Here is a 17,920-nt window from a genome sequence, read left to right on the forward strand (position 1 = left end):
CCCACCTCCACCAGACAAACTCTTGAGAATCTGGAAGTCGGAGCGAAAAAGCGCTTTAGGTGTCACTCTGGCTGCTGATGCGGTTGCCATGGCAGTGGAGAATCACGTAAAAGACCTGAATGTTGGATGGAAGAGAAATGAGCTCATGGTGTGAGGAAGGAGAGGAGGAAGTGAGAGAGAATGCGAATGAGAGAGAGGAGATGAGAGGGAAGGACTGATGGGGAATCTGATTGTGTAATGAGTGAGGAAGGAGATAAAAAACATGCAGTTCTGTACAGAAGGAGAGATTTCTCTTTCATCGTCAATAATAAGGATCTGTAAAACAAATGCATTACTTCCTGTGTGTGTGTGTGTGTGTGTGTTATATTAATAAATATATAATGTAGAAATGGCTTAGCAGTTCTTTTTGGAGTGAGGTTGAAGTCTCAGAAGCAGAGTTCACACACAGCAGGCTGACCGCACTGACATTTCTACATCAGGGGGTTTTCCAGGGTTATAGATCTAGCTGTCTGTCTGACTATTTGTCTGTCTGACTATCTGTCTGTCTGTATCCTTCAGTCTGTCTGTCTGCCTATATGCATCTGTCTGTCTGTCTGTATTCATCAGTCTGTATGCATCAATCTGTCTGTCTGTATCCATCAGTCTGTCTGCCTGCCTATATCCATCAGTCTATCTGTCTGTCTGACTGTCTGTATCCGACTGTCTGTCTGCCTGCCTGCCTGCCTGCCTGCCTATATCCATCAGTCTGTCTGACTGTCTGTATCCGACTGTCTGTCTGCCTGCCTGCCTGCCTGCCTATATCCATCAGTCTGTCTGACTGTCTGTATCAGACTGTCTGTCTGTCTGCCTGCCTATATCCTTCAGTCTTTCTGTCTGTCTGACTGTCTGTCTCCGTCTGTCTGTCTGTCTGCCTGCCTGCCTATATCCATCAGTCTATCTGTCTGTCTGTCTACATCCAACAGCCTATCTGTCTGTCTGTATGCCTATACCCATCAGTCTATCTGTCTGTCTGTCTACATCCAACAGTCTGCCTGCGACTATCTGTCTGTGTCTAGATATATTCTGTCTGTCTATCGCTCATCTTATAGTCACTTTAACAAATGATAGTCAGTAATGCTAATAAAGTAACCATCAGGAATATTAAAACGGAGGGAATTGAAATTTTATAACATTAAGATCAGCCCCTTACTTTATTTTATTGTTTTATTTCATTGCCTCTAAGTAAGCTATTTTCATTATTATTTTAAAGCTGCTTTTGTCAAAACTGTAGTGAAAGCAGTTGAGTGAAGTAGCTAGTGCTACCGTAAGTAGCGTATTTATCCTGAAATGTAAAGGAATGGGTTGGGCATTAAGAGGAACGGCTTGGGACCGTGATTACAGGGTGGCAGAGTTATCGCATCTGAACATCGTTAAACTTTATTAATTCGACTTTTCAAACAAGAGTTTATTTCGAGGACTAAATCATCCTACGTTGAGTAATTCGTTCTCTCTGATGTCCAAACGATCTGGACAACCTTTCAGTCTTGTGATCAAAAGCTGTACAGTCATTAACGATGTGGGAGTAAATAAAGCCGCCCGAATAAATTAGGCCCAGCTGTGTGTTTGTGTGTAAGACTACGACAGACTGATGGATATACGGAGAGAAATAACTGGGAAGAGGGAAGGTGAAAGTATGTGTGTGTGTGTTTTTCAGTATGTAAACGTGTACAAAAAAAAAACAAATGAATGTCTTTGGGCCACCAATAAAGAGCACAAACCCATCTGCTGAGAAATGGATAAGGGAATAAACATGTGGTGATTAGGAGAGAAAGATGAAGGCCTGCTGAACAGATGCTCTGGCGTGACTTAAAGCAGCACTTCGGACGCGAATGAAACGTGCACGATTTCCCCAAAAAACGTACTCGATCAACAAAGACGTGTTCGACGTCTTCTTTAGCTTTGAATCATAGCTACAAGGTAAATGCTAATTTTGAAATCATCTCATACACGCAGCCGTTCCACGACATTAAACTAACTCTAGTGTTTAAAAAAACCAAACAGCTTATACTTGGCGAACATAGTTTATACATACTGTAGTTCTGTCACTGTTTTGAAACGTTCACGAATTGTGTGTTTGTAATTGCGTGGATGCTGAACCTAGATTTGCGTTAGTGAATCCTTTTCCACATGCCTGAAATTCGTTCCTGTCTTGTTCAGCGAGTCGGTGAATCATTCAGTCATGAAGGAGATTCATTCCTCTCACATATAGCGAGGGAATCATTTGGTCATGGCTGAAATTCACTGCTCTTGCATTTGTTGACTCTTTGAATGTGTGAATCGTTTGGTCATGGCTGAAATTCTCTCCTCTTTCTTTCAGAATGTTAGTGAATCATTCAGTCGTGACTGAGATTCATTCCTCTCACATATAGGGAATCAATGTTTGAGTCAGTGAATCTTTTGATCATAGCTGAAATTCGCTCCTCTTTCATTCAGTGACTCATTGTTTGAATCAGTGAATCCATTCATCATGAGTGAAATTCATTCCTTTCGCAGATAGCGAAAGATAGTGTTTGAATCAGTGAATCTTTTGAGCAAGGCTGAAATTCACTCCCCTCGCAGTTGTTGACTCTGTGTTTAAATCAGTGAATCGTTTGGTAATGGCTGAAATTCACTGTTTTTTTTTTTTTTTTTTTTTCATTCAGCGACTCAGTGTTTGAATCAGTGAATCTTTTAGTTCATGGCCGAAGATTCGTTCCTGTGTCATTCAGCGAGTTCAGTCATGACTGAGATTCATTTCTCTCACATTTGCGAGTCTATGTTTGAATCAGTGAATCCTTTTGGTCATGGCTGAAATTCACCCCTCGCACATTCGTTTGAATCAACGAATCCTTAACTTCTTATTTATTTATTTATTTGATGTCGTAATGAACAAGCAGATCAGAATTCATGTAGCATTTACGTCCATATACGTTCACAATGATCGGGTGATCTTTATGTACATTGACTGAAGTCATTGACTGTTACCATAGAAACAAATGCCACACACACAACATGTGTGAGTTGCATTAAAATGTAATGTGACCAAAGATCTGAAGTCTTCCTGCTACAGAAAGACGCATCTTGCCCTTTTTGAGTATAATTCGGATGTATTCCAGCACACACTCTCCTGTTGGTCCGTGTATGATGATGTGATGATCGCTCGATAAAGACAGTCGTTTTAAAATAACCAGCGGAATGGGTTGTGATGGCGATATTGAAAAATGGCTGATTTTATGTTTGTCATGTTTTTGCAAATGGAGACTCAAAAGTGACTTTGAAAATCGTAAAGCACAGGACTTCAAGATGTGGAATGAAATTACACGCAGATTCTGCAAACCGGATTTATGTGATAACTGAAGGCATTTTTGAAATTCAGCAATTTTTTTTTTAATCTTCTCAACTGCAACTTGTCAGAAAGTATGACTTGTTCAAAACGGGAAGAGATTACACTTGGAGAACATTATGCTTGTAAGAACACCCTGCGTTTGTGTGTGTGTGTGGGCAGGGGGGAGAATGAGAGAGAGGAACCATTTTGTTGGGAACTGCTTAAATATTAACATTCTTCTGAGAGAATTGAGAGAATTTCATTGGACAAGTTTAATACATAAGTGTAGGATGTCATCAGGATTTTGTGTAACCCCGCCCTTATGTAACCCCTTATGTAACCCCTTATGTGTAACCCAGCCCTTATGTGTAACCCAGCCCTTATGTGTAACCCCGCCCTTATGTGTAACCCAGCCCTTATGTAACCCCTTGTGTAACCCAGCCCTTGTGTAACCCAGCCGTTATGTAACACAACCCTTATGTAACCCCTTATATGTAACCCCGCCCTTACGTGACCCAGCCCTTACATGTAACCCCGCCCTTATGTGTAACCCCGCCCTTATGTGTAACCCCGCCCTTATGTGTAACCCAGCCCTTATGTGTAACCCAGCCCTTATGTGTAACCCCTTGTGTAACCCAGCCCTTGTGTAACCCAGCCCTTGTGTAACCCAGCCCTTGTGTAACCCAGCCCTTATGTAACACAACCCTTATGTAACCCCTTATATGTAACCCCGCCCTTACGTGACCCAGCCCTTATGTGTAACCTCACCCTTATGTAACCCCTTGTGTAACCCTGCCCTTATGTAACCCCTTATGTGGGGTAACCACTTATGTGTAACCTCTCCCTTATGTGTAACCCCGCCCTTATATAACCCCTTATGTGTAACCCCGCCCTTATGTAACCCTGCCCTTATGTAACCCCTTATGTGTAACCCCGCTCTTATCTGTAACCCCTTGTGTTACCCCGCCCTTATGTGTAACCCCACCCTTATGTAACCCCTTGTGTAACCCCGCCCTTATGTAACCTCTCCCTTATGTGTAACCCCGTCCTTATGTAACCCCTTATGTGTAACCCAGCCCTTATGTGTAACCCAGCCCTTATGTGTAACCCCTTGTGTAACCCAGCCCTTGTGTAACCCAGCCCTTATGTAACACAACCCTTATGTAACCCCTTATATGTAACCCCGCCCTTACGTGACCCAGCCCTTATGTAAACCCCTTATGTGTAACCCCGCCCTTATGTGTAACCCCGCCCTTATGTGTAACCCCGCCCTTGTGTAACCCAGCCCTTATGTGTAACCCAGCCCTTATGTAACCCCTTGTGTAACCCAGCCCTTGTGTAACCCAGCCCTTGTGTAACCCAGCCCTTATGTAACACAACCCTTATGTAACCCCTTATATGTAACCCCGCCCTTACGTGACCCAGCCCTTATGTGTAACCTCACCCTTATGTAACCCCTTGTGTAACCCTGCCCTTATGTAACCCCTTATGTGGGGTAACCACTTATGTGTAACCTCTCCCTTATGTGTAACCCCGCCCTTATATAACCACTTATGTGTAACCCCGCCCTTATGTAACCCTGCCCTTATGTAACCCCTTATGTGTAACCCCGCTCTTATCTGTAACCCCTTGTGTTACCCCGCCCTTATGTGTAACCCCGCCCTTATGTAACCCTGCCCTTATGTAACCCCTTATGTGTAACCCCGCTCTTATCTGTAACCCCTTGTGTTACCCCGCCCTTATGTGTAACCCCACCCTTATGTAACCCCTTGTGTTACCCCGCCCTTATGTGTAACCCCACCCTTATGTAACCCCTTATGTGTAACCCCGCCCTTATGTAACCTCTCCCTTATGTGTAACCCAGCCCTTATGTAACCCAGCCCTTATGTGTAACCCTGCCCTTATGTAAACCCCTTACATGTAACCGCACCCTTATGTAAACCCCTTATGTGTAACCCCGCCCTTATGTAACCCCTTATGTGTAACCCCTTATGTGTAACCCAGCCCTTATGTAACCTCTCCCTTATGTGTAACCCTGCCCTTATGTAACCCCTTATGTGTAACCCAGCCCTTATGTAACCCCGCCCTTATGTAAACCCCTTACGTGTAACCGCACCCTTATGTAAACCCCTTATGTGTAACCCCGCCCTTATGTAACCCCTTATGTGTATCCCCTTATGTGTAACTCCGCCCTTATGTAACCCCTTATGTATAACCCTGTCCTTATGTAACCCCTTATGTGTAACCCAGCCCTTGTGTAACCCCGCCCTTATGTAACCCCTTATGTGTAACCCCGCCCTTATGTGTAACCCAGCCCTTATGTAACCCCTCCCTTATGTAACCCCTTATGTGTAAACCTCCCTCATGTGTAACCTCACCCTTATGTGAAACCCCGCTCTTATGTGTAACCCCTTGTGTTACCCCGCCCTTATGTGTAACCCCACCCTTATGTAACCCCTTATGTGTAACCCCGCCCTTATGTAACCTCTCCCTTATGTGTAACCCCGTCCTTATGTAACCCCTTATGTGTAACCCCGCCCTTATGTAACCCCTTATGTGTAAACCTCCCTTATGTGTAACCCCTTGTTTTACCCCACCCTTATGTGTAACCCCACCCTTATGTAACCCCTTATGTGTAACCCCGCCCTTATGTGTAACCCCTTGTGTGTAACCCTGCCCTTGTGTAACACCTTATGTGTAATCCTGCCCTTGTGTAACACCTTATGTGTAATCCTGCCCTTGTGTAACACCTTATGTGTAACCCCTCTGACGCAGTGCATTTTGTAATTAAAGAGTCCCTTGTGTTTAACAGCTCTCTCATCATCTAAAACACAGGAAGCAGTGCTATCTGCCCTGACATCCGTTCTTCTCCTCCCCCTGGGTGTTCAGTTCAGGAATTTAGCAAGAAAACACTATTACATCAATATTACTGTAATTACTGACCCTCTATTAATCACCTGTACTGTAGCACCTCTCTCTTTCACTCTCTCTCTCTTTCTCTCTCTCAATGTCTGTGTGTGTGTCTCTCTCTCTCTCTCTCTCTCTCTCTCAATATCTGTGTCTCTCTCTTTCTCTCTCTCTTTGTCACTCACTCAATGTCTGTGTGTGTCTCTCTCTCTTTCTCTCTGTCTCTCTCTAAATGTCTGTGTGTCTCTCTCTTTCTCTCTCAATGTCTGTGTGTGTCTCTCTCTCTTTCTCTCTGTCTCTCTCTAAATGTCTGTGTGTGTCTCTCTCTTTCTCTCTCAATGTCTGTGTGTGTCTCTCTCTCTTTCTCTTTCAATGTCTGTGTGTGTCTCTCTCTCTTTCTCTCTCAATGTCTGTGTGTGTCTCTCTCTCTTTCTCTTTCAATGTCTGTGTGTGTCTCTCTCTCTTTCTCTCTCAATGTTTGTGTGGCTCTCTCTCTTTTGAGAGTGATGTATATAATTGTTTTGCTTTTTTTTAAACATATGTACAGCGTTTCTCTTTTCTTCTTGTTGTCATGGAAACCTGAGGAACTTCTGCATAAATACTTCAGTAACACACACACACACACACACACACACACACACACACACACACACTATGCTGTGCCGTATGCAGAACTGACCAGTACGTTAATTATGAAAGGTGTGTGCATGTGTGATTTATCCCTAAATATGTCAGACACGACACTTTACTGAACACACACACACACACACAGGCTCTCAATCTCTCTCTCTCTCTCTCTCTCTCATGAATGATTCTGTGTTATCTGTTGTTATATCAGTGGCCTACAAAATTCCCTCCACTCGTGTGTGTGTGTGTGTGTGTGTGAGAGAGACATGTATAATGCGCATTTCAACTGTATTACACGGAGAACTCTTTCTGCTGAATAAACATAATGTAGCATGCAACACCCTCCGAACACACACACACACACACACACACACATCTCACACATTTTTCACAGTATGTGCCTTAAGAGTGAAGTCGAGGCATTTAAAATCTCACCGCTGACCTTTTGCTGAGGGACAAGCGGCGAGCGACTACACACTCAACAGACATCTATCCACTGTGTGTGTGTGTGTGTGTGTGTGTGAGAGAGAGAGAGAGAGAGAGAGAGAGAGAGAGAGAGAGAGAGAGAGAGAGAGAAATTACCTGTCTATCAGCACTTAAAAGGTGTCTGGGATCAGATAAGACGAGAGATGATTTATTTTGATGTGAGGTTTTTAATAAAAATGAAAATGAGTATGTAGACATCCTGAAAGAAATTCTGAGTTTACGCTGATGGAAATTTACACTTCATCCCTCCATCAGTGTAAAGTGATGAAGGAAAGATGAAAGGGTTTTAAAAAAAGAAAGAGGAAAAAACTAACTAGTGAAGACAAAGGAACAAAAAGAAAGAAAAAGAATAATCTACATTAGTCAAGAAAAAGAAGGAAAGAAAAGGGAAGGCAACAGAGTGGAAAGAGATGAGGAACAGAGCGAGAGAGTAGATCAATTGTGTCTCCATGACTGAGTGACAGATGGACAGTGTGAAAGTGCGTGCGTGCGTGTGTGCGTGCATGTGTGCGTGCGTGCGTGTGTTAACTGACTACATAACTACCTCAGAAGCTATAATCAAGAAATTCAAACCAGCAATTTCTTTCTCTCTCTCTCCCGACTTTGCTGAGAACTGAACAGTAACCACGAGTGACAAGAGAAGTGGAGAAAAAGAAAGGGAAAGCAGATAGAAAAGAAAGGAAACGTTCTTTGACGACTTTCTGAAGTGAATGATTGATTGATTGATTTTTTTTTTCTCCTGCATTTCGTATCTCAAGCGCAAGGAACGTTCTAGCATTTTAACGTCTGCTTACCTCTATAAGTGCAGTACTTTCCCGAACTTTCTCTCCTCTTTCAATCACTAGCCAATCACAGCCCTCTGTGAGCTCACGTATGTGGAAGAGGACAGATAGTGCATTTCTCAGAGTTTGTTACCCAGTGCCAGCATTTTCAAGCACAGACGTAACGTATGGAATTGTGCATTTGATCCATGGTTCAGAAGGAATTCTTCAGAGTGAATACAAAACTGTAATTATAAGCCCCGCCCCCCAACCGAGCCCAGAATCGGCCCTGATCACTGACTCGAGTACTCGGGGGCCAAGCACCGCCTTGATGGTCAAACTGGTTCATTACAAAAGATTTGCAATATATTCAAAAGTACATTGGAAAGGTAGGTGTGTGTGTGTGTGTGTGTGTGTGTGTGTGTTGGATGGATTTGTTTTTACTGCATGGTTTCCCTTTTCATTCCCTTTCTTATTTTGTAATACAACAACAAAAAAACTCACAAAAAAATCTTAAGAAAATATCAAGAAAATCTCACGCTACAGTGTTATTGCACACTATTGTAATCCTTATGGGGACACTGGAGGAAAAATAAATAGCATATCATGAACTTACGACCCTAGCGGGAGTTTAAGGAGGAAAAAAACCCCAAATGTGATCATTTTGTCGGGAATTTTTCTGATGTAGTATTTGGCATCTTGTACAGATTTGCTGCGCGTCCTACTGTTTTAGCATTAATACCGAAACCAATGGGTCCTGCTGGCTTGGAGTCCAAGATCAATTTTGTCCACCATTAAGATGTGGGAAGACATGCAAGCATTTCAGCAGGACTTTATAAAAAAAAGAAGAAAAAAAAGCAAGCATTGTTTCTACTTAATACTGGTTTATTTCCTTTGAGGACATGGCGCTGGTCAGGTTTCATCGGTAGATAAAATGATACTACGTACTAATGGATAAGAATTGATGGTGTGTAAAGATGGTTGGAAAACGGAATGGTGTTCGGGAACATGCGCACCGACCAACCTGCTAACGTAAAGCAAGACACGCCCCCGGTGGACGGACTTATGCGTTCTAGAGAGCATTGAACTGGATGGAAACGAAGACTAGTTACAGAATGAGTCATGGAAAAGCTCACCGTTTTTTGGCTTCAGGGGCGCTTCCTGATGGAACAATTGCGATCGTTTTACTCCGACTCTTACAAAGCTGAGAAATGTGCTGAAGCTGCAGCAGTCCAGCTTCTGGATCCTGAGCAGAAAACTCCACAGGGCCAGGATCGTACCCTTGAGGAACTTACGTCTGCAGTCGCGCAGGTCTTTACGTCGCTCTCTGGTATTCATGTCTAGCCTCCAAACGTCTACAAGCATTTTTGTCATATGGTGCAATTACTATGATGTAAGAATCGTTAATAATGGGCCACTGCCTGGGTCATGCGGTTTCCTCATTATTAACAAAAAAGGTGCACAAAAATATTAAATGTGTGTTTGGCAGGTAAAGTAGGTAAAAAAACAAAAAAAAAACAAAGACCCAACCCATAATTAATACATGCTGTTATTAACTTAAACTTCTGCTTTATATTGATGAAGACACAACCTTTTGACTATAAATTTTATTTATTTATTTATTTATTTGGGGGTGAACAATAAGCCTTTTTGGTTTTCCAAGAAATGTTTTATTCGAGTCAAAATGTTATACACAGACTCCTCAGTGCTGAACGTACCTGCCTTTTCCTTGAGGGGGAATTTGATGGAGTTGGACCGATTTTCCTGGCGAGCTTTTCTGTATAGTCTGTCTATTGACTAACTTTTATTGCGTCCAAGAATAGCAGCACAGTTTTTATGTTTGGCTTGTTAAAAAAAAAAAAACTTCATATCTCTATGCAGATGATATCGCCGTTTTAAATAAAACATTTAATCCATTAGGAGAGCGATGTGAAGGTTCTTTGAGATGTTGCAGAGACACTTTATACGACCTTGTCCTAAACGGCGACATTGCTAATCCATCCTACAGAGTTGTTCTCGCTAACATAATATAATCGAAGTAAACGTCACCGGATGTCATGGGAGCGTGGGATAACGTAGCAGTGAATAACTTCTTATATCAGACAAGCCTAGTGCAGAGAGCGTTTTATTAATTATTGGTGAAGTTTGGCATTTACGTAATTCTTGTATTCATTCTTTTTATATGGTTAAAAATGCACGAGTTGTCTTTATTTATGTTTTTTTTTCTTGCTAATTTTGCAGTTACTATTAAACAGCTTGTTAGAATACCTTCTCAAACATGCACAACAACCTCATTATGAACTCCTCCTCAGTTGTGACCAATGACCGCGTGAGATATACGGGTTGACGCCGTTGACTTCCGTCGTACGATTTTGAAGCTGAAATTTGGTGAAAATGAAGCCGCCGTATTGGCCGAGTTTGCACACGAGGTTAAAATCATAGCCAGAGCGTGCGTACTAGACATGGAGACGTTTTGGCTTCAGTTTTCCACCCCCCTGCTACAACAACCACACATGTATACAGTCTTTCGATTCGATCAGCTGTCTCATGCTCGCCAGTGCAGGATGGGGGTTGAAGGTCTGGTGGACATTCCCTCGAGGTTCTTCACTTCATCTTCATTCCATTACTCCGTTGATCTTCTGTCTTGAATTAATCAAATTCTAATGCCAGGGCACTTCTATCTAGCATTTGTAACTTCTTAACAGAGGTAGCCAGATTTCTTTTTTTAATGTCCCGGTACTTCATGGAGTGATGCTATGGATCCAAAAAGGTTCCTGGGGCCTTTGGAGGAAAACAGTCCACGACACCACAGATCCTCAACAGTTGGGATTACGTTCTTTTCTGTATGAACATCCTTTCTATTGTTGTTGTCAAATACTATGTGCTCCTAACCGTACAACCCAGTACTAGTGTCTTGTAAACTTCTGGCACTTAGGTTTTTGGTAAGAAGAAAGAGAAGCCGTTTTGTTCTGGCACACCTTCTGAATAGTTTGTTAGCATGAAGATGGTGACTAATTGTAAATTTGGAGACTTGGTGACCCTAAAATGCTACTATCATCTCAAATCCCAAACCTTGGAGAAATCTTTGTCTCTCAAATTGTACAGAATGGCAAAATACACTTGCCCCCTCTTCCATGCAGACTCATTGTTCTATATTGCAGAGTTAATATGGAAATTTCCAGTTTATGAAGGACAAAGTGGGGGGTGGGGGGGCTATAGACACAAAGTGGGCAACAGTGACAAAGTGTGGGGGGGGTGCTTTAGACACAAACTTGGGGGGGGGGGGGTATAGACACGAAGCGGGCACCAATGACAAAGTGGGGGGGGCTATAGACACAGAGTGGGCAACAGTGACAAGTTGGGGGCCTGTAGACACAACGTGGTGGGAGCTATAGACACAAAGTGGGCAACAGTGACAAGGTGGAGAGGCTATAGACACGGGGTGGGTAATAGACACAAAGTGGGCACCAGTGACAAAGTGGGGGGGGTGCTTTAGACACAAACTTGGGGGGGGGCTATAGACACGAAGCGGGCACCAATGACAAAGTGGGGGGGGCTATAGACTAAGAGTGGGCAACAGTGACAAGTTGGGGGGCTGTAGACACAACGTGGTGGGAGCTATAGACACAAAGTGGGCAACAGTGACAAGGTGGAGAGGCTATAGACACGGGGGGGGGGGGGGTTATAGACACAAAGTGGGCACCAGTGACAAAGTGGGGGGGCTATAGACACAAAGGCTATTGACATGAAGTGGTCACCAGACACAAAGTGTGTGTGTGTGTGGGGGGGTAGTTTATACCTTCAATTGTTCAATATAATCTTAAAACCAGCAATGTTTTTGACACCGTTTGCATTCACCGATACAATAAGAATCTCTGCATTAATATTCTTGTACCTGTCATGTCTGCACTTTCTGTCCATTTATCCTCATATTCTCCTCCTGGTGGGAACCAGTTGGGTGACAATAATTTTGGACCTGACTGTCCAGTGAGACCTAATTTGAAAATGAAGCTTGTCAACAATTGAGTTGCTCGGCACGTTATAACGACTGTACAGCAGGGTTGTTGAGACGTGCTATATCTTTGACTCTCCTGTATATTGTGACCGAGGCAGCTTGAGGTTCTGAATGCACTGCTGCTTGTTATAATGATTTATGTAGTGTAGTGCACCGAGGAGGAGAATATGAGGATAAATGGACAGAAAGTGCAGACATGACGGGTACAAGAATATTAATGCAGGGATTCTTATTGTATCGGTGAATGCAAACGGTGTCAAAAACATTGTTGGTTTTAAGATTATATTGAACAATTGAAGGTGTAAACTCCCCCACCCCCCCATAAAAAAAGGAGCTGGGTCGAATTGATGACCTGAGCACTGAAAAGAGCCAGAATTCCCCCCAAAAAAGACAGAGTGACAGAACGAATGTGTGAAAAAGAACGAAAGTGCTGAGAGAATTAAGGTCCTGATGATTATCTGTGAAGAATAGCTGATTAGCCTAGCTGTAAATGCTAACCAGAGCTACTCTATAATCTACTGATCATAGCCAAAACCTGTTATCGTAATAAACATACCATAGACCTGAGATGCATATACACACACACATACGCGCATGTACACACACACACACACACACGGATAAGCTCCGTTAGCTTCTCTTTTACAATGTACACCACTGTGATGGTTGTTAATACACGATACTGCTGGTAATGCTAACAATTCTATGTAACACAGTTGTCTGCTATTGATGCTAACTACCGTCTGTCCTGTGTAAGCATTCCTTTAATCACTGGACCATAAAAGTTGACCCAAATACAAGGACATGATTTGTTTACATCTGGAGGCAACTGGAAGTGAACGACTTAGCATCTTATAGCTAGCTTTTTTTTTTTTTTAATCTAAAGGTTATCCGTAGGATCTATGGTTAAAATAAGCTAGGTAAATTAAAGAATTTACCTCAAAGCTTACAGTATGTATCTAGTTTATGTGGTTAACTTCCTAGATAGTAAGGCTAGCTTGGTATGTAGCTACTGAAGTAGAAATATAGCCGCGAATCGTTTCGAACAGACGAGAGCCTGAGGTAAGTGGAAGCTAGGAAGAGATGGTAAATAAGCATTGCCACGTAGCACGGCTAACAGGAGTGTATTTCATTTTGTGTTGAGATGCAGAGGGCTAAAATGTATGCTAGCTTCAGTTAGAATAAGTGACAGTTATAATGTGCTAGCATTAGCAGATGAGCTAAAATATAATGCTTTTTTTTATTTTTATAAATGAATAAGCAGTGTGAGGTGTGTTGACCTGATTCTGTAGCAGGAGTGTGGGTTACCTCAGGGTAGCCAAGAAAAAGGTTACACTGCAACACACACATCCATCCATCTAACACTGTCAATCAAACACACACACACACACACACAGTTTTAGCCTTCAGGTCTTAGTAGTTGCCAGCTGTGTGCACTTCAAGTTGCTAATTATGGAATAGATTTGAGAAGTTTCTCTCAATTATTTGTGTAACACACACACACGCACACGCGTCATCATGCCATCATCACAATCGCTGTGACCCAGAGAGTCAAAAGCAAATGACTCGAGGTATTTATATGCAGCTGTGTTAAACCATATGGAAAATAGGGCATTTTGTATCAGATCCAATTTATAGGCAAGTAAAAATACTGGAACATGTGACTGACAGGTGTTTCTTGTTATCCAGGTGTGTCCTGTTAGATTGGTTGTTTAAACAATAAACAGCTCTGAACATTTACTCTTGGTTTTAGTCTTCAGTTTCACCTGTGAAGACTGCATTTGTTGTTAAAAAGGATAAGCCAATGTGAAGATCAGAAAGCTGTCTATGGGAGAAAAGCGAGCCATTTTGAAGCTGAGAGTGAAGAGTGAAAGTCAATTAGAGGCATTGCACAAACATTGGGTATAGCCAATACATCAATATGGAATGTCCTGAAAAAGAAAGAAAGCACTGGTGTACTTGGCAACAGATGTCGAATGGGTCGGCCAAGGAAAACAATGCTCAGCTGATGACAAACATTGTGAGAGCTGTGAAGAAAAACCCAAAAACAAGAGTCAGTGACATCACCAACAACCTCCACAGAGCAGGGGTGAAGGTCTCACAATACACAGTTTGAAGAAGACTTTGAGAGCAGGAATATAGAGGCCACACTACAAGATGCAAACCACTCATCAGCAGTACGAATCAGAAAGTGGAGATGATCCACAAAAGTTCTGTAACCAAGATTAACCTTTATCAAAGTGATGGAAAGGCCAAAGTGTGGAGAAAGAAAGGATCTGCTCATGAATGAATACATACAAGCAAATCTGTGAAACGTGGTGGAGGTAGTGTCATGGCTTGGGCTTGCACGGATGCTTCTGGAACATTCTCACTGATCTTTATTGATGATGGAACTCATGATGGGAGCAGCAGAACGACTGCAGGAGCTTACAGGAATATACACAACCAAATATTAAGTGTTATTTACATTCGTTTACTTCTAGACTTTTCCGTTCCTATACTTTTGCTCACCCACAAATCGGGTGGTTCAATATCCAATACAAAAGGTTCTTTGTTTTATGTCATTGAAGATGTCTAGATGTAAACACCAGGAAATAAAAGTAAAAGGAAATCCTAAACTCTTGTCTCGTATCTGTCTTTTTGATCTCATGCCCAGATGTCTTCGGTGTGTAGCACAAACTAATGAATCGACTGTTCCAATAGTTTTGGAGAGGACTGTACGTCTTATAAAATCACAGAATGTGACATCAGTGAAAAGTGAGTGAGAAAGAGAGAGAAAATGGAGTGTTTCCAATCCGTCCTTTTCTGATCTTTTTCTGTGTATCTCATCGCTGTTAGTTCATTATTGATTTTCTGTTGTGTCTGTGTGTGTGTGTGTGTGTGTGTGTGTGTGTGTGTGTGTGTGTGTGTGTGTGTGTGTTTTAAACACCTACAGTAGCTTCTGAGGCATTCTGATCAGTATTCTGGTCAGACATCGATCGGTTTTCTCAACAAGCTCAGCACGTGGTGGGAGCTACACACGTGTACATGCCTACACACAGACACTCACACACACGTGTATATACACACACAGGACTCTTGATGTGGATCTTTGTAGTGATAATCAGTCATTTCTAATCAGTCACCCAGATGGCAAAACACAAATGCTAAGCAGCAATGCTCTCTCTCGCTCCTATGCTTTCACACAGTCAATCACGTGCAGTAAATTAGCACTGAGCAATCGCATTCTGTAAACTACATTTCCACTCCATGTTACCGTTGTCCAATCACATCTGGCAGATTGCAGCCGTCTAATCACGTGCTGTACACTATGACTGACACAGTTTTGCTAAGTGCTAACTATAACAACTATCACAGCTACACCTGTAGCGGTTCTAAATTTGCATCTATTAAAATACTTTCATTCTAAAGCCTCTGGTGTTCACAATCGTATGCATAGCCTTTATAAAAAGTATATTACAAAGTATATTCCAACTCCAGCTTGCACTACCCTTCCTGGCCTACAGGAGTCAGTACAGAGCAGAAAAGCAGGTCTTCTGGTGTGAAGGACGGCGACAATACGAAGAACAATGGAAGAGAAAGACATGCTGCTGTACTTGTTACAATAGGAAGAAGAAATTTTAAAAATAAATAAAAAAAAGAAAGAGATGGTCTGTACGACCGCTCAACCAGAAAAGATCATGCACTCGTTTCAGTCTCTTCATTTTATGTTTTTTTCTTCGACTACCTTGAGAATCAACAGCCCTGGCTCACTGTTGCCACTTTGTGGAATAACTAAGTAGTGCATCTAACAAATATCATGGCTAATCGAGTCAGCCGCGATGCTAACTTTACACCACTTCTATGCTGAAGTCTCCATTCTGTTTGGTCAGAAAGGGTTGTTTTTTTATTTTTATTTATTTATTTTAGAATTTTCTATAACAGTAGCTCTCACATTTATGGTAATGTGCTAGTGGTGATATGTTATCATTTCTATAGTAACGGCTCGTTCACAGAGACTGATGAGAACAGGAACTAACAGGAAGGTGAACTGTACATTTTATGGTTACATCTTGCAGGATGCCATTTCACTGTTCTTTGTCAGCTGTAATGAAATATTTTCACTACGCACTATAGCCTACAAATTATATCATGCTCTTTTCTTATTTTTTATTTATTTATTTTTTTATTTGCTTATTTTGTTGTCATGGTTACATCTTCACATGGTTACACCATAATATCCTGAGTATGTATTGGGATAAATTGATATAAAAAAAAAATTTTTATGAAGTCCAGCCCTGCCAGCCAATCAGAAGAGAGTTTTTTCTGTGGCCAGTGTATAAATGATTTTATATACAAAATGATTTTAAAAAATAATAAATAACTGCTATTACACATTTTTAGTACCAACATCCAAAAGAGGACAAAATCCCTCTCACACACACACGCTCCTCCACTTATCAGTCTGTTGCCTATCTTTCATTTGTTCCTGTTTTGTATTCACTCATGCTGTCTGCTTCTGAAACCTTTCATTTTCCCTTGCTCGCATTCTTTCTCTCTTCCTCTCTCTGTCGCTCTGAAAGTCACTGTGACTTTGACCGGCCTCAGGGATGCCACTAATTTCATTTTATGCGATTTTATTACACTAATAAGACAGGCCAAGCACTGAACTCTCAGCTGAGTGTGTGTGTGTGTGTGTGTTTTTTCAGGTTCTTGGCTCTTTGCGGGGACCAAATGTTCAGTTCGGGAGACAATGTGTGACAGTGTGCTGGTCTTTCAGGGATTAGCATGCCTTAAAATGTGTGATTTATAGATAGTTAGCTTTATGGGGACCAAATGGAACAGGATTATATGACAAGTTTGACCTTGTGGGGACATTTAGCTGGGCCTCGTTTAAGAGAGATACATTATTTCTTATTTATCACAAACGTCTTGCTGACATCACGAACATCGTGGGTGTGTCCCAAGCCACACACCCTATTCACTATAGAGGGCAAAATCATCAGTCAATCAGTCCTCTGTGTTAAAATGACATAAAATAAATGATTGTTTGTTACACACACACACACACACACATTTGTTCTTCTCATTTGTCAGAGAAGAAGAAAACAGGAGGGTCTTGTTTCAATCCAATAATGAGAACTCCATTTCCTCAGCGGCTGAAAAATCACAGTGTATTAAATATTAATCTACACACACACACACACACACAAACACACACACAGTCAGAGAGAAAGAGAGACAGAAGGAGACAGAGACACACATTATTGACTCACTCCAGGCATCAAATAACACACACACACCTCTACTCATTTTGGCTGTTTTATAAGACGCACACAGACACACAAAGATCCACACAGCAGAGTCATAGAGCAAGACACCCAGAAGTACACACACACACACACACACACACACACACACACACACACAATGTTGTAGCTGTCTGGTGCTCAAGGTTAGTGTGTTCTGACTAAAAATGTCTAGTAAAATGAAACTTGCAGAACACACACACACACACACACACACACACACACACACACACACACACACACCAGCTCTCTTTTTCAGACACTATTACTACATTGTCTCGGTGGACGTTCTGTGACTCTCATCAGCGATTCTTCACCATACATGTGAGACGTGAAAACACACCAGTGTGAACAGTACAGCGATGACATCACAGCAGAGGTTTAACTGTCCAACAAAGGGTCCTTACGCACCAAACTGCGATCACAGAATGTGCCTTGACCAAGTCTGACTGATAATTAACTTTTGCTTTCATTTCTGTAAAAAAAAATAAAT

The sequence above is a fragment of the Ictalurus punctatus genome, chromosome 17 (assembly GCF_001660625.3).
Source record: "Ictalurus punctatus breed USDA103 chromosome 17, Coco_2.0, whole genome shotgun sequence".
Taxonomy (NCBI): Eukaryota; Metazoa; Chordata; class Actinopteri; order Siluriformes; family Ictaluridae; genus Ictalurus; species Ictalurus punctatus.